Raw genomic sequence first — 18779 nt, 5'->3', positions numbered from 1 at the left:
TGTAGGCTAGTCTGTGTCCAGCAGACAGGTGGTGCTCTTAGCTTGGAGAGCCACTGACTGCTTTCTCCACTCTTTACTGTAATGAGCTTTTCTACAGCTCCCTGTGGAACTCATTCATTGATTTGAAGCAAGGTGGGGAGGTGAGGGAAGGGTATCCCAATCATTACTGACTGACACGCATAGCATACACAAACAAACAAACAAACACAGAGTGAGAGTGACTCATTTCTACCAGCATGTCACCTGTGCAACTAGAGGCGAAAAAACTCTAAATCAACTTAACTACACACACAGAAATGCATACAAAGCTCTCACTCGCCCTCCATTTGGCAAATCTGACCATAACTCTATCCTCCTGATTTTTGCTTACAAGCAGAAACACAAACAGGAAGTACCAGTGACGCGCTGAATACGGAAGTGGTCCGATGAAGCGGATGTTAAGCTACAGGACTGTTTCGCTAGCACAGGCTGGAATATGTTCTGGGATTCATCCGATGGCATTAAGGAAATTATCACATCAGTCACCGGCTTCATTAATAAATTAATCGATGATGCCGTCCCCACAGTGAACCTACATTCCTACCAGATGCTATGGATTACAGACAACATCCACACTGAGCTAAAGGCTAGAGCTGCCACTTTCAGGGAGCGGGACACTAATACAGACGCTTATAAGAAATCCCACTACGACCTCCGACGAGCCTTCAAACAGGCTTGAATCCTAATATGCCGGCTCTGAGTTCGTCAGATGTGGAAGGGTATTTCAAACTATCACAATTACAAAGGGAAACACAACCGCAAGCTGCCCAGTGACGCGAGACAACCAGATGAGCTAATTGCCTTCTATGCTCGCTTCAAGGCAAGCAACACTGAACAATGCATGTGAGCACCAGCTGTTCCTGATGCTCTCCGTAACCGATGTGAGTAAGACCTTTAAACAGGTTAACATTAACAAGGCCGCAGGGTCAGGCAGATTACCAGGACGCATACGCTGACCAGCTGGCACGTGTCTTCAATAACATTTTCAACCTCTCTCTGACCCAGTCTGCTATACCTACAGTTGAAGTCAGAAGTTTACATGCACCTTAGCCAAATACATTTAAACTCAGTTTTTCACAATTCCTGACATTTAATCCTAGTAAAAATTCCCTGTCTTAGGTCAGTTAGGATCACCACTTTATTTTAAGAATGTGAAAAGTCAGAATAATAGTTGAGACAATGATTTATTTCTGCTTTATTTCTTTTATCACATTCCCAGTCAGTCAGAAGTTTACATACACTCAATTAGTATTTGGTAGCATTGCCTTTAAATTGTTTAACTTGGGTCAAACATTTTGGGTCGCCTTCCACAAGCTTCCCACAATAAGTTGGGTGTATTTTGGCCCATTCCTCCTGACAGAGCTGGTGTAACTGAGTCAAGTTTGTAAGCCTCCTTGCTCGCACATGCTTTTTCAGTTCTGCCCACAAATATTCTATAGGATTTGAGGTCAGGGCTTTGTGATTGCCACTCCAATAACTTGACTTTGTTGTCCTTAAGCCATTTGCCACAACTTTGGAAGTATGCTTGGGGTCATTGTCCATTTGGAAGTCTCATTTGCGACCAAGCTTTAACTTCCTGACTGATGTCTTGAGATGTTGCTTCAATATATCTACATAATTTTCCTGCCTCATGAAGCCATCTATTTTGCGAAGTGCACCAGTCCCTCCTGCAGCAAAGCACCCCCACAACATGATGCTGCCACCACAACTTTAAAGTACCACTGAAGTCATTTTATGGGTATCTGTACTTTACTATTTATATTTTGGACAACTTTGACTTTTACTACATTCCTTAAGAAAATAATGTACTTTTTAATTCATACATTTTCCCTGACACCCAAAGGTACTAGTTACATTTTAATGCTTAACAGGACAGAAAAATGGTCCAATTCACACACTTATCAAGAGAACATCCTTTATCATCCATACTGCCTCTGATCTGGCAGACCCACTAAACACAAACGCTTAGTTTGTAAATTATGTTTTTTTTTTATGGTGCCGTCTGATTTGCTTATTATAAGGAATTTAAAATGATTTATACTTTTACTTTTGATACTTAAGTATATTTTAGCAATTTTGACATTAAGTATATGTATAACCAAATACTTTTAGACTTTTACTCAAGTAGTATTTTACAGGGTGACTTTCACTTTTACTTGAGTAATTTTCTATTAAGGCATCTTTACTTTTACTCAAGTATGACAATTGGGTACTTTTTCCACCACTGTGTACATATTTACCTCTGGTGTCCTACATCAATAAAAGGGATCAGCTGAGGGCTTAGGGCAGACAGCTTCCGCATTTACTCTAGTTACTGCAGCATACAGCATAGACCTAAAGTTAACATTTCTATTGCAGGAAGGCCTATTTAGAATCAAATTGAGTCGTACTTAAACTCTACAGTGAACTAAAAAGCTAATCTAAGCAAAGGGCACTTCTGCATTATAATATGTTGCATTAAAATCTAGACATGATTCTTTGAGATCCAAACAGTGCATACTAAGCGATAGCAGGCCAGAAAGGGCAAAACGAATGGAAAGTGAGATGTCACCACATTCGGCAGATCAGTCAGGGAACGATGCAGGGTGTATGTGTTCTTAAAACATTAACCAACATCACAGTTAGCATACCTCCAGCCCTAACACTGCAAGGCATTTAGCACATTTAACGTGACATGGTACAAGCAGCTTGCCTCTTATTTTTAGCCCAGGCTTTCACACAACCTCCTGGGGTGTATATTGAAACGCAGCATGAGCAGGAATAAAACCAAGCTGGCTTCACAGCAAAATCATCTACCCAGATCTGGGTTCAAATGGTATTTTAAATAATTAAAATAGTTTGAGATGACAGCCAGGTGGGCAGAGTTTTGCCCTTTTGGAAATGTTCCATTAGTTCCATTGCGCAGGACAAAGTCATTGCGCTGGGCAAATTCAATAAAAGTATTTTATAGATTTCAAATACTATTTGAATCCATTGAATCCAGGTCTGCTGATCTATAGAAGGTGGTTGTCTCCTTAGGAAAGTTCCCACTGTCACTTTATATATATACATATTTTGTATATTTTTTATATTGAACTGTAAATAGAGAACCTGCAGGTCCTTACAGTCTTATCGGATTGGTTCATCAATCCACGTGGTTACCTAAAATCCCCAAAAGTCCCCACAAGGCTAGTAAAACAATTCTCCCTCGTGGGGACATTTCTCACATCCCCATGAGGACAAAGGCTATTTTAAGCTTAGGGGTTAGGTTTAGGGTTAGGGTTACAATTAGGGTTATAGTTATGGTACGGGTAAGGGGTTAGTGAGTTAGGTTTAGGGTTAGGTTTTAGGTTAGGTGTAGGGGTTCGAATGGAAATCTATTTTAGGTCCCCACGAGGATAGAAGAACAAAACGTGTGTGCTGTGTGTGGCCCGTCATATGATGTTGCTAGGGCCCACTGTCTTCTCCTCATGCCTGTGTGAATATCATCCATCCACACTTGCATTTTCACAGACAGGTCTGGTACTGTACGTCAGCTAGATAGGCCTAACTATTGTCACATGCATTTGACTATGTAAATCATATCGAAAAGTTGGTAAAACATGTTAAGCCAAGATGAGGAAGTGAGACAGAAATTGAGGAAAAGCTAAGAGAAACTTTAAATGTGAAAATGTAGTGAAATAACAGAAATTGAGGAAGCAAACACTGAGGTAATGTCTGTTGAATAATCATGAGTCAAAAGCAATAAAGGGAAAGACTTATTAGCTAATATTTAGAAATCAGCTCACTGTTTGTAAAACACTGTTTGTAAAACCTGTCTCTGCAGTACGCTGAGACAGAGCCTGGGCCTATATAGGCAAAGTCTGCATCCTGACAAAGACACAAGGGCCACATTTGTTTTCACCTTCGTAGTAGTGCATGACTCAAGGTTAGGGCTGTGGCAATCACGAAATTTCGTCAGCCGGTGATTGTCAAGCAAATAACTGTCGGTCTCACAGTAACTGACAGTTAATTAAAATAAACACATATAGCATCTCCTGGTTTCCACACATAGCCTACAAGCCACTGATGCAGACCTTTGGAACATTTACATTTTTAAAAGTCTAATAAATCCATATAATATAGCCTACACCTTCAAAATAAATCCATTATTTATTTTATACATGTCTAATAAAGCATGATATGAAGAAAATGTAGACCATTTCAGAAGAACAGAATAGCAAACTCTGGTCCTGATCTGGCTATGCCAAACGGCTGTGAGTTACACTAGTTCATTATGCAGACAAGATTTGCTTAGAATTCCGTGGAATTATCTTATAGTATGAAGAATACAACTGAATAAAGCTGAAAAAAATGTAAATATTTTCTCCAAACGATTTGGGGGTGTGCGCACATGCAGCTAATCTGTGTTGAGTTGTTAAAAAATAAATAGGTACTCCTATATTCTTAATTTAGAGTTATTAATGTAACTTTAGTTGTTCTACAAACGTTGGGCTATATGTTTTGATTTTTAATACATCGTATGGCTGCATGATGAGACTCTAATGATGATTTGAAAAAAGTAGCTTGAAAGGCATGAGCTCTGCTTAGTTTTTTTGCGCAGGTTGTACACTCATCATTCGTCTCTCATTCACAATTTGACAATCACTTGATAATGCCTCAAATTTTACAGTGGCATCCCTTTTGTGGCCGTAATGCACCCTAAAAAATCCATGTCTTTTGCGGCCAGTGGTCGTTGTGCCCTTGGCCTGGAGTGCTGCATTGTGCTCTTCTCCCTGAGAGCTGCGCACTCCTAAGCACCTCTCACTCACATGGCTCTCCATCACGTGATCGGGTCTTTTTCACAGGCTACAAGTGAAGACAGACACATCGGGGACACAACTCTGCGAGTCCTTATCCAATTCCGATGTGCATATTGAAGCTTATGTATGCCAGTTAGGCTCTAAACCCCTTGTAAAACAAATTAATTTGCTTAATTTTAAGATGTTATTTGGCCACTTTAGTTGTGATACAAATCTTATCAAAACATATAGGCCTATGGGCTAGGCTACATGAGGTGTGATACTAACCTTATTAAAACATATAGGCCTATGGGCTAGGCTACATGAGGTGTGATACTAACCTTATTAAAACATATAGGCCTATGGGCTAGGCTACATGAGGTGTGCGACTAACCTTATTAAAACATATAGGCCTATGGGCTAGGCTACATGAGGTGTGATACTAACCTTATTAAAACATATAGGCCTATGGGCTAGGCTACATGAGGTGTGATACTAACCTTATTAAAACATATAGGCCTATGGGCTAGGCTACATGAGGTGTGATACTAACCTTATTAAAACATATAGGCCTATGGGCTAGGCTACATGAGGTGTGCGACTAACCTTATTAAAACATATAGGCCTATGGGCTAGGCTACATGAGGTGTGATACTAACCTTATTAAAACATATAGGCCTATGGGCTAGGCTACATGAGGTGTGATACTAACCTTATTAAAACATATAGGCCTATGGGCTAGGCTACATGAGGTGTGCGACTATGATTCGAAATGCCTGACAGCTTGAAAGACGTTTTGGACACTACAGTGAAAATGGTTAACTTTGTTAAAGCAAGGCCTCTGAACTCTCGTGTATTTTTAGCATTATGCAATGATATGGGCAGCAACCATGTAATACTTTTACAACATACAGAAATGCGCTCGTTATAAAGGGGCAAAGTATTGAAAATTTTATTAAAATTGAGAGACGAGCTTAAAGTTTTCTTTACTGACCATAATTTTCACTTGTCTGACCGCTTGCATGATGATGAGTTTCTCACACAACTGGCCTATCTGGGTGATGTTTTTTCTTGCCTGAATGATCTGAATCTAGGATTACAGGGACAACATTGAGGCTATGATTGAGAAGTTGGAGCTCTTTTGTGTCTGCATTAACAAGGACAACACACAGGTCTTTCCATCATTGTATGATTTTTTGTGTGTGCAAATGAACTGAAGCTTACCGACAATGTCAAATGGTTTTATATGTAAGATGGCTAAATACATTTATTATTATTATATTATTATTATTATTTGTGCCCTGGTCCTATAAGAGCCCTTTGTCACTTCCCACGAGCCGGGATGTGATAAAACTCACACTCATTATTATGTTTAAAAAATGTATCGTATAGTGTGTGTGTGGCAGGCTTACAATGATGGCAAAAAAAAAACATTTGAGAGTGTGCTGACCCTGGTGCTAGAGGGGGTACGCAACTGGAGGTTGAATGTTTGAAAGGGTACGGCACTATAAAAGTGGTTTGGGAACCACTGGCATAGCCATGGGTTCTCATGAAGTGTTTGATTAGATTTTCGATACATTTGCATTGATGTCAGAGTGATTAGAGGAACAATAGACTGCTGAGTACCAGGCAGTTAGCAAGTTTGGTAGGCTACTAATGACCATCAGCAGAATCAGAGCTTGGAGAAGCCTAATTACCATGACCGCCGGCGGTGTGGCGGTAATACGGTCACTGCAACAGCCCCACTCAAGGTTTAGTTTTTATACTGTCAGGACACAGTTATGTAAAGACAACCTTGTGAGAGAAGGACAATTACTAGACTGAGAGTGTGTCCTCCATCAAAATGACCTAATATTGACAAACCCAATGTCTTAGAAAGAGAGCGAGACCGAGAGAGAAAGACATCAGAATATGAAAGATTACTTTATTTATTAATATGAAGTCTTCTTGATGACAGCAGGTTTCCCTAATTTCCCTTCAAACATTTTCACAAAAACACAATATTCCTCAGGAAATATGAGTAATGTGGCAAAATCAGTTTGTGGGAAGGTTAGGCTAAATATGGAAATTTGTCAGCAGCATATCCGCAAATGAAAAAGTAGATTATGATTTTCTAGTTACCAAAGCTCCTGCCCTGACTATTGGGTTGTTATTTTCACTAATTACATGGACTTTGACAGCAAGGAGATGTAAAGACTTTCTCAAAAAGAGATGATTACAAATATAGAGATCTTATGGGGTTTTCTTAGACATAGAGCTAACAACAATCCAAAGCTTGCTGAGTTTAGATAAAGAAAGCTTGTACCAACTGACATTTCTTATCTGTTTGGGATTGAGATGTGAGTGAAACACTTTTGAGACATCCTCTTATCCATTTGAGCCCTAAAGGAGAGACAACAAAAAATGTGGAGAACATTGCTACGCTATCCCTTTGACAACAAACATCCCATGAACCACAACAACCAAATAGGCTACTATTTATATCATAATCTTTAAAAAATTACCGTATGAAACCAGTCCACAGAAAGTTGAACTTTAAACGTTTTCCAGTCTATAATCCCACACAGTCGGAGACCTCCCTCCAATGAACTGTGTATCTTGATCTCATAGGGAAGGTACAATAAAGCAGGTGCTGTGGGCGGGCTACCAGTCCAGTCTCTCTACCCAGCCCAGGATCAGTGTTTCTGTTTGGGGGAGCAGATGTGGATATAGGGCACAGGGGCATGCTCCCATCATCAGAAGGTTAATGGAGCTTGGTAGCACTGACAGACATCTCCACTCTCCCGCTTTCTGCATATAAACTCTAGTGATAGCTTCTGTCACTGACAGAAGACATCCCCCGACCCTGATGAGGCAATTCTCAGTCAACTTCCTGAGAGGAGATGCCCACCACATAGACCCACACATTAAGTGGCGTCTCTGTGCTTATTCCTTTAATATTAAGACTGACTCAGTCCTTTAATGAATGGATTGCAGATGGTTACATACGATTCCATATATTGGCTATATAGGAATCACACCATGGAGATGACAGATGCTAAAACAAGCAGTGGTGCACAGAATACAGTAGATCTAGGCCTACCTAAACAACCACACAACAACAAAAAATGTACTTGGGGTATAATACATCAAATACACCTCGTAATACCCTTAAAATATATATCTCTCTCATTGCTAGCTGAACATACTGTAATGCTAGCTGAACATACTGTAGCTAACATGAATATGGAGGAGCCTGATTCATTTCCTCAGCATTATCCACCACAGTAAACAGTGGGTGGGTGGCTCCTGAGTCCTGGCTGGCCCCAGTTTGGCAGTGGGTTGGAGAAAGGATGTTGGGTTGAATATCACACTGCTTCATCACATCCTCTGATGTGTGACCCACTCTGCATGGCTCAGCCCAGGGCAGGTTTCAGCCTCAGTCAGCCTTTAAATAACCAAGTCTCTAAAGAGGGGAACTGCTGGTGAACTATGACCAACACTAGCATTATATAGCAGGTTGTTACTTCAGAGAAAAAGTGACTGGTATATTTAGCCCATAATGTTACTAAAAAAGGTATGTGGATATCTGTTAAGATCAGCCATAAAAAAAAAACATTTTTAATTTTCAATTGTCCAACTAATGTCCTAAAATACCTCAAAAGGTTTTATGTTTTAACCTGACTACCTTTAACCAACTTCTGAAAGGTCACAGACTGAGACTGAGCTCTAAAAAACATAAACATAGATATCAAAAGGGGGTGAAAGAGAAAGGGAGACAGAGGGATAGAGTGTCATAGAGAGTGTACTCACAGAAAGAAAACAGCAATGGTCTTGATGACACCTTCACAGAAACTGCCCTGCACTGTAACTCCCCCTATACACACTGACTGACTCCTACCGGAGTTGAGCTGGACAGACTACACATACAGCGTCTATGCACAGAGAGCAACACACCAGCCAGACCTTTGGATCAGAGAGCCACTGAGAAAGAGCAGCAGGGCCAAGAGTAGTCCAGCTGCTACTGCCTCCACACACACAGATCAAGACACGGAAGCAGCCTGTCTGCCCCTGTGCTGCCTATACCTCTCTCTCACGCTCTCTCTCAGTCACGCACGCACCCACGCTCTCTCTCAGACACGCACGCACGCTCTCTCTCAGACACGCACGCACACGCACACGCACACACACACACACACACACACAGAGTCTAGCCACGAGGAAGTCTCCCTCCCCACTCAGACTATTTTTCCAAGCCGAGGTACAGGCGGTGGGAGAGGTGGAGACGCAGTTGTTTTGAGAAGATATTTTATTTCAATCCTGTTATTTGTCTCCCTTCCCTCAGGACACTGTGGTCATTTGATTTAGGCTACCTTAGGCTTAGCTCATGTGTATGACAGATTGTAGAGGACACAATCACCCCATTGTATGGTAAATAACTTTCGAGACCTGTGTCTGTGTTGCTTGTCCTTAGTAGGAAGATATGTGCTTCTTTTATTCATGTCTTTGAATATACTAGTATTTTAGAAATCAAAAGCACCAGATGCCTTGGTGGACGAGGTGCACATTTCTCACTTCCAAATGTCCTGGCTGTGCTGACAAAGCTTGTCTTTGTCTCAGAAGAAAATAGTTCTAGCTTCAGTAGAGAGAAGAGGGAGGGCCGAGGATTAAGCATTTGTGGTAAGCATTTTACACATTTTACAACTGTTCAAATTTGGATCGTCAACTTACGACATGACAAGTCCGTAGAAAATGTGGGTAGTAATAAGCTGGAGAATATTACTGCTCTCTGGGTTGTGATGGAAAACACTCCAGTCAGTTTGTGGTGAGCGGTAAAATAGGGAACTCTGGCTGGCTGACCACACCCCTGTACTGCACTGTACAAGGCCTATACCACACAAAAGATGTTTCCAAGGCTGCCTAACGACTGAGAAATGTTTCAGAGAGCAGAGAGGTTTACAGGCCCCACATCCTGCTTGACACCCCACACAGAAACATATTCAGATTTAGAGCCTGATTAAGCCCAGACCACTCCGCCTGCCTTTAGCCTCAATTTAATTCTAAAACAGAAAAACACACAATTTCAGATTTTCAGCCAGTAGACAACTGACTCACAAGCAATGTTCCCTTCAACGTTGTGAAACTTCTGTGCAACTTCCGGTGCGTGTTTACTGTGAACACTGATGCTGTAACTGCTTTAAGTTATAATTTTAACAGTGGTCAAGTAGGCTACTGTGGTTATTTGATCGTAATGTAGTCCTACCAGCGTGGTCTACCAACAAAAACTATGGAGAAAAACACATCCCATAACATTTTAACATGGAAATAGCTGTTCTATCAATCAGTCCACAGTAGCAGCCAATATGTGGTGTTCAATGTAGGCCTGCATTCCATGAGACATTTGAAAAAAACATACAGGGCTTTAAATAAACTTGTTTATCCACTTCTCCCACTTTACAAAATCAAATTCATTATTATTCCCATACCATTATTACAGAGAATCAGACCAATTATACTACGCTATGCCTATTGGCTACTTAACTTATTCAAGACAGTCTAAAAATACAACAGTGCCCCTTTTAGGCATTAAAAAAGTTTTTCAAAGATGGCTTTAAATGCACACATTTTGTGCTCTTGTTGGAAGCAACCACTCCCCCATTGCTGACTACAAATGATTTATAACTGTGCTAATAACTCATTAACTAGCAAAGGATATAAACAAATGTGCACACATGGCTAAATGCGGTATTTTTTAAAAAGCGCATCTATTCACGACCACCGCTCATGCTGTTAACACAGTCCAGTTGAAACTGAATGGCATAGATCCATTATGGCAATTTGCATATAGGCTTACTGCAGCTCTGATTGGTTATGCTGCAACGGTCTGTGTAGAGTAGGTGTTGAGTCTGTATGGCAATGCAAAGGAATCACGCACTGATGTGTTCTGCCTACAAGAAAATCGCTTGCATATTTAGTTTTGCATACTAAGTCTTGCATAGTTTGTTTTGTTTCGGGACGTTGCATTGAAAGTGGCTAATATTGCGTTGACTCGATCACAATTCCCACAGTAAAGGGAAACTTTGACAATGTTAAAACTAAGGAGGAAAACTAGAAAGTTCAGTGAAGTTCAATCTCGTGCTACTCTGTGCGGGTTGATATTTGTTATGCATGGCGGTCACAGGGAGATTCGCGCCTGCACGCAGCTTAGAGGGAACATTGCTCACATGTCACAATGATCATCATCTGTGTACTGGGTAGCCACTACGGATTGACTGTTAATTTACAGTCATTAGTGAGGCCACGAGTCTCTGACAATAACAATGACCATTGGGAAAGATGCATCACATGCTATATCATTATTATAATAGCCTAAGTGACCGTGACTGTAACCATGACACTGACTTAAAGCTGCATTATGCAGAAATCACCCCACCATTTCCTGGTTGAAAAAATTATAATAGTTTGCCTAATTTCAGTTTCTGACAAAACAAGCATGTATAGTGTAGAGAATCATTGTACCATCTAAACTGCTGTGAAATATATTTTCCAGAACCAAAAATATTGTATTTTTAGCTGTTTGAAGCTCGTATATAAAACTAAAAGTAAAAAAGATTGTTACACCCTGATCGGTTTCCCGTCTTTGTGCTTGTCTCCACCCACCTCCAGGCGTCACCCATCTGCCCCATTAACCCCTGTGTATTTATACCTGTGTTTTCTGTTTGTCTGTTGCCAGTTCGTCTTGTCTTGTCAAGCCTACCAGCGTTTTTTCCGTACTCCTGTTTTCGCTCTAGTCCTTGTTTTCTAGTTTTCCCGGTTTTGACCATTTTGCGTGCCCTGTCGTTCTGTACCTTTCGGACTCTGCTCTAGATTACTGACCTCTGCCTGCCCTTGACCTGTCATTTGCCTGACCCCTATTTTTGTAATAATATTTTGTTACTTCAAACTGTCTGCAGGTCTGATAGTATCCTGAGGTCTGATAGTACGAACTGGTCATGACTGACCCAGCAGACTCGGACCAGCTCCACAACAATATCTCCTCCCAAGGAGCCACCATTGGGAGTCATGAGGAGTTACTTTGAGGTCTTCTGGACGGATTCCCTGGCAGAACGTTATGACTGTGCCTTGAATACATTGCTGGAGCAACTCCGCGGATTATCTGTGAGGCAGCCGGCCACGACAGTAGCCTGCCAGCCCCCCAGTAACACCACTGTCAGCAGTGAGTCTCTCCAGGCCACCCCCACGTACCTCCTCCGGAACGTTTCACTGGAGGGTCAGGAACCTGTTGGGCGTTTCTCTCCCAGTGTTCCATCATCTTCGAGTTCCAGCCCTCTTCCTTACCCTCTGACTGCTCGAAGATAGCGTATCTCATAACGCTAATGTCCAGGAGGTCTCTCGCCTGGGCTATGGCGGTGTGGGAACAACAATTTGCCATGTGTTTCAGCCTGGAGGACTTCGTGGATTAGGTAAAAAAGGTTTTCGACTCTACGTTGTAGAGCGAGGTTGCCTGGAAGTTACTCCAGTTTCGGCAAGACTCCCACAGTGTGGCGGACTATGCGGTTGATTTCCGCACGTTGGCTGCCGAGAGTGCCTGGAACCCAGAATCCCTGTTCGAAACATACGTTCATGGCTTATCGGAGGAGGTTAAGGACGAGCTCGCAGCCCGGGAGCTGCCTACGGATCTCGATTCGCTCATCGCCTTGACCATACGGATCGATGGCGGCTACAGGAACGTAGTCCCAATTGCTCGCCAAAGAATCTCACCTTGCCTCAGAGGATCTCCGGAAGTCCCCGGCGTCTACGTCCCGAGAGGATCCAAGCTTACCCGAGTTCCCCCCGAGAGTCTCTGAGTTCTGCCGACTCTCCTTTTTCGGGGCCGATCCAACTTGCCAGAGATAGGCTGTCTCCAGCCGAACGCTTACACACACTTAACACCCAGAGTTGTCTGTATTGCGGAACTGCTGGTCATTATGTGTCTACCTGTCCCTTAAAGAGACCAGGCTCATCAGTAGATATGAGTACTCTAGTGGGCCATACACCCCTTTCCATGACATCCTGCTGTGGGGCGACCAGTCTAAATCTCTCCGGGTTCTCACGGACGTTGGGACCGATGAGAGTTTGATGGACACCACCCTGGTGCCTGAGCTGGGCATCCCCACTCACCCCCTCTCCAGTCTCCTGGACGTTAGAGCACTGGATGGGCGCTCTATAGGCAGGGTCACCCACAATACTACTCCTATCCACCTGCGTGTGTCCGGGAACCACAGTGAGTTTATACAGTTTATGCTCATCAAGTCTCCTCAGGTTCCCGTGGTATTGGGGTTTTCTTGGCACCGGCGCCACAATCCCCTTATCAGCTCGGGCCACTTCACTTCCTCCGCATCGACCCTATGACTGCGGGATCGACCTTCTGCCTGGCACTACACCACCCCGGGGACGGCTGTATTCACTGTCGGGTCCGGAGCCCAAGGCTATGGAGACGTCCATCGCGGACTCCCTGGTTGCAGGGGGTATCGGTCTTTCTGCCTCCCCCGCCGGCGCATTGTTCTTCTTTGTGGAGAAGAAGGACAAAACCCTGCCCCTGTGCATCGACTAACGGGGCCTCAATGACATCACGGTTAAGAACTGCTACCAGCTACCAATCATCGCCTCGGCTTTTGAGCCGCTCCAGGGGGCCACTATCTACTCTAAGTTAGACCTGCGGAACGCCTACCACCTGGCACAGATACGGGAAGGTGATGAGTGGAAGCCTTCAACACTGATAGCGGACACTATGAATACCTGGTGATGCCATTCAGTTTGACAAAGGGCTCTTGCTGTGTTCCAGGCCCTGGTTAATGACGTTCTCAAGAATATTGAACCGGTTTGTGTTCATCTACCTCGACAACATCCTCGTCTTTTCCCGCTCAGCTCAATAACACGTTCTCCATGTCCAACAAGACCTCCAGCGTCTCCTGGAGAACCACCTGTTCATCAAAGCCAAATAATGTGAGTTCCATCGCCTTCTTTGGATACATCATTGCTGCTGGGAATGTGCAGATGGATCCAGGAAAGGTGAGAGCGGTGCTGGATTGGCCCCAACCCAGCTGCAATGTTTCTTAGGATTTTCCCATTTTTACCACCGTTTTAACCGGAGTTACAGCAGCTTGGCTTCCCCCTTGTCAGCACTCACCTCTCCCAAGGTCCCGTTCACGTGGTCCCTAGCTGCTGACCGGGCATTCCTGGACCTTAAGAACCACTTCACCAAAGCTCTCATATTGATCCATCAGGACCCTTCCCGTCAGTTCATCGAGGAAGTAGACGCTTCGGATGTTGGAATGGAGGCTGTCCTGTCCCAGCGTTCTGCGCTGGACCTTAAGCTGCCTTCTTCTCCCATCGCCTTAATGCCACAGAGAGGAATTGTGATGTGGGGGACAGAGAACTACTCGCAGTGAAGATGGCCTTGGAGGAGTGGAGACATTGGTTAGAGGGGGCAGAACTTCCATTCGTAGTGTGGATGGATCACAAGAACCTAGAATATCGCAGCACCGCCAAGCGTCTCAACTCCAGGCAAGCTCGATAGGCCCTGTTGTTCACCAGGTTCAACTTCACCATCTCCTACCGCCCGAGGTCTAAGAATGTTAAGCCGGACGCACTTTCACGCCGCGATTACCCCGCTTCTACACCCACGAACCCCGAAACCATTCCCCCTACATCATGCCTTGTGGCTACCCTCATCTGGGGAATAGAAAACCAGGCCCGTGAGGCGGGCCCGGCTAACCGGATGTTTGTCCCTCATTCCTCCAGGCTTGCCTGCCGCTCTTGCTTCCGTTGGACCCTGGCCTTTGTGCGATGGTGGCCCACCATGGTTCCTGACGTCTCCGCGTTCGTCGCCGCCTGCGCCATCTGTGCTCAGAACAAGACTCCTCGACAACTCCGGATGGCCTCCTTCAAACTCTTCCTGTCCCTAACCGTCCCATGTCACATATATCCCTGGACTTCGTCACTGGTCGCCCTCCGCAACACCCCTATCCTCACCGTGGTGGTCAGGTTTTCCAAAGCCGCCCATTTAATTCCCCTCCCCAAGCTACCTTCTGCCAATGAGACTTCCCAGCTCATGGTGCAGAATGTCTTCCGGATCCATGGACTTCTGGTGGACATGGTTTCCGACAGTGGTCCTCAGTTCTCGTTCCGGTTCTGGAAGGCATTCAGCACACTCATTGGGTTGTCGGCCAGCCTGTCCTCTGGGTTTCATCCCCAATCCAACGGCCAGTCAGAGTGTGCTAATCAGGACCTGGAGACAACTCTTCGATGCCTCGTCTTGGCCAACCCCACCACCTGGAGCCAGCAACTCATGTGGGTGGAGTACAGCCTTCCCTGCTCGGCCACTAGGCTCTCGCCCTTCGAGTGCTCCATGGGTTATCAGACCCCGCTCTTCCAGGAGCAAGAGGAAGAGGTCAACATACCCTCTACCCAGATGTTCGTCCGCCGCTGTTGGCGTACCTGGAAGAGAGCTCGGACCGCTCTTCCCACGAGGTATCGTCGACAGGTGGACTTTCCCCGTTTTATTGGCCCTTTCCCCATCTCCAAGATTCTTAGCCCCTCTGCTGTTTGTCTTCTGTTGCCCCGTACCCTCCTTATACATCCCACTTTCCATGTGTCTAGGATTAAAACTGTCTCACAGCCCTTTGTGTCCAGGCCAAACAGATTAATTATATTGCATAAATCCGCTGCGTGTATGTGTGGTAGGTTTGTTCTGAAGAGCCACCTGTCAATGTGGGGTGTGTGTGTGGGGTTTGTTCTGAAGAGCCACCTGTCAATGTGGGATATGCGAGAGTGTTGGCTGTAGCCTCTAGTGTCCACTCGATATCTCACTCAGAGAGAAACATGAGAGGAGATGAGAGGAAATGAGAAGAGAGGAGAGGCAGCCAGAGTGGGCTTCTTAGCACTGCCATCTTCACCTCTCTCTTTCCCTGTCTCTCTCGCTCTCTCTGATTCTCTCTCCCACTGTTTCCCTCTCTTACTGACACATATTCCCCACACCTCACAAGGAGAAACTAACTTGCCAATCATCTTGGAAGAGAGAGAAATATTCTCTCCTCGTAAACTCCTTGAGTGTTCTCTTCTCTCAACGGAAAAACAGCCTGATGGTGACATCATGGAGTGTGAGGAATAGGCTGGCTATGTTGCCTTTTCCCTTTCTTGCCAGAGTTAACTGATGCAATCTCAAATCATATTAAATTATTGTCTAACAATATAAAACTTGAAGGAGGAAAACTTCACAAAGACTCAGAGGCTAGCTGTGCATCGGAAAAATCTAATCTGTTTCACCTGTCCTTGTACTTGTCTCCACCCCCTCCAGGTGTCGTCTATCTTCCCCACTTATCCTATGGGTATTTATACCTGTGTTTTCTGTCTGTCTGTGACAGTTTGTCTTGTTTGTCAAGCTTACCAGCATTTTCCTCTCAGCTCCTGTCTTTTCCCAGCTTCTCTTTTTCCGTCCTCCTGGTTTTTGACCCTTGCCTGTCCTGACCCTGAGCCTGCCTGCCATCCTGTATTTTTGCTCCTACTCTGGATTATCGACCCCTGCCTGCCTTGACCTGTCGTTGCCTGCCCCTGTTGTTACAATAAACATTGTTACTTCACACAGTCTGCACATGGGTCTTACCTTGATACATGATACCTACCAACTAGGGCACTTCAGTAAACACACAAAGCAAAAGACTGAAAAACAATGCATGAATGGATCAAAGGTAGAAAAATATCATAATATTATTTCAACGGAGGGATCCTCTATTGTCGTCATTACTCATTCTTACAAAAGGTATTTTCAAGGCCAAACAATAATAGCCTCCTATTGATGCTGAGAAGCTATATCTGCATCCAGTTCCCAGCTCTTCTGTCCCACTCTCTACTCCATTCTCCAGTTGTGGCCATGGGCCCAGGAGGCGATCCCAGTGTCTGGTCCCAGATCTGTTTGAGCTGCCATGAGAATTCCTGTGGTTGTTTGCAAGACAGCACAAACAGATCTGGGATCAGGTTACCAAGTGGCTGCCTGGCTCCCACACAGGAAGAAAAACAACAGCTACGGAGGCGCTGTATGGAACCACTTCAGAGTCTGGAGGCAGGGCAGGGCAATGCTCCCGGTCCCACATAAACGTGTCTTTAAAACGTAACCTACATTAGCACCTCCTCATTGGAGATCTCCTCTCTTTAACCCCCGGTCAACAGCCCTGCGCCCCCCACAGCCTCCCCCATTTCTCCTTCACCCAAATCCAGATAGCTGATGTTCTGAAAGAACCGCAAATCTGGGCCCCTGCAAATCATCCGGGCTAGACAATCTGGACCCTCTCTTTCTAAAATTAAAACCCCTATTAACTAGGCTGTTCAAACTTTCTTTCGTATCGTCTGAGATCCCCAAAGATTCAAAGGGGGTGACACTCTAGACCCAAACTGCTACAGACCTATATCAATCCTACCCTGCCTTTCTAAGGTCTTCGAAAGCCAAGTTAACAAACAGATTACCGACCATTTCGAATCCCACTGTACCTTCTCCGCCATGCAATCTTGTTTCCGAGCTGGTCATGGGTACACCTCAGCCATGCTCAAGGTCCTAAACGATATCATAACTAGAGGTCGACCGATTAATCGGAATGGCTGATTACTTAGGGCCGATTTCAAATTTTCATAACAAATCGGAAATCGCTATTTTTGGACGCCGATTTTGCAGATTTTTGTTAATATATATATATTTTTATACCTTTACTTAACTAGGCAAGTCAGTTAAGAACACATTCTTATTTTCAATGACGGCCTAGGAATGGTGGGTTAACTGCCTTGTTCAGGGGCAGAACGACATATTTTCACCTTGTCAGCTCAGGGGATTCAAACTTGCAACCTTACAGTTAACTAGTCCAACGCTACAACCACCTGCCTCTCGTTGCACTCCACAAGGAGACTGCCTGTTACGCAAATGCAGTAGAAGCCAAGGTAAGTTGCTAGCTAGCATTAAACTTATCTTATAAAAAACAATCAATCAATCATAATCACTAGTTATAACTACACATGGTTGATGATATTACTAGTTTATCTAGCTTGTCCTGCGTTGCGTATTTATTTTATTTTTTATTTCACCTTTATTTAACCAGGTAGGCCAGTTGAGAACAAATTCTCATTTGCAACTGCGACCTGGCCAAGATAAAGCATAGCAGTGTGAACAGATAACAACACATAGTTACACATGGAGTAAACAATAAACCATTTTTAAAAAGCAGAAGAAAAAAAATCTATATACATTGTGTGCAAAAGGCATGAGGAGGTAGGCAATAAATAGGCCATAGGAGTGAATAATTAAAATTTAGCAGATTAACACTGGAGTGATAAATGATCAGATGAACATGTGCAGGTAGCGATACTGGTGTGCAAAAGAGCAGAAAAGTAAATAAAATAAAAACAGTATGGGGATGAGGTAGGTAAATTGGGTGGGCTATATACCGATGGACTATGTACAGCTGCAGCGATTGGTTAGCTGCTCAGTATTTAAGAGAAGCTGCAGACTCGCTATGCCCTGCGACGAACCATCAAACAGGCAAATAGTCAATACAGGACTAAGATTGAATCATACTACACCAGCTCCGACACTCGTCGGATGTGGCAGGGCTTGCAAACTATTACAGACTACAAAGAGAAGCACAGCCGCGAGCTGCCCAGTGACACGAGCCTACCAGACGAGCTAAATCACTTCTATGCTCGCTTCGAGGCAAGCAACACTGAGGCATGCATGAGAGCATCAGCTGTTCTGGAAAACTGTGTGATCACGCTCTCCGTAGCCGACGTGAGTAAGACCTATAAACAGGTCAACATACACAGGGCTGCGGCCAGACGGATTACCAGGACGTGTGCCCCGGGCACGTGCTGACCAACTGGCAGGTGTCTTCACTGACATTTTCCCTGGTTGAGTCTGTAATAGCAACATGCTTCAAGCAGACCACCATAGTCCCTGTGCCCAAGAAACCAAAGGCAATC

At 44.2% G+C, this 18779-nt stretch overlaps 1 protein-coding gene across 2 annotated transcripts in view; it reads right to left on the bottom strand.

The window, feature by feature from the left end:
* The window catches only part of LOC109892746 (cytospin-B), a 165013-nt gene that overhangs the window by 110950 nt on the left and 35284 nt on the right, over positions 1-18779 (bottom strand). Inside the window, exon 1 of one of the 2 annotated variants that reach the window (XM_020485496.2) lies at positions 8592-8822. The exons of the other annotated variant lie outside the window; for it this stretch is intronic. The gene's annotated coding sequence lies outside the window, so the exon portion shown is untranslated. Of the gene's footprint in view, positions 1-8591; positions 8823-18779 lie in introns of those variants that run through there. 2 annotated transcript variants of the gene reach the window in all.

Source organism: Oncorhynchus kisutch, linkage group LG6 (genome assembly GCF_002021735.2).
Source record: "Oncorhynchus kisutch isolate 150728-3 linkage group LG6, Okis_V2, whole genome shotgun sequence".
NCBI classification, from domain to species: Eukaryota; Metazoa; Chordata; class Actinopteri; order Salmoniformes; family Salmonidae; genus Oncorhynchus; species Oncorhynchus kisutch.
Note: the sequence above shows the minus strand (reverse complement) of the source record. Positions and strands in the feature narration are given on the sequence as shown.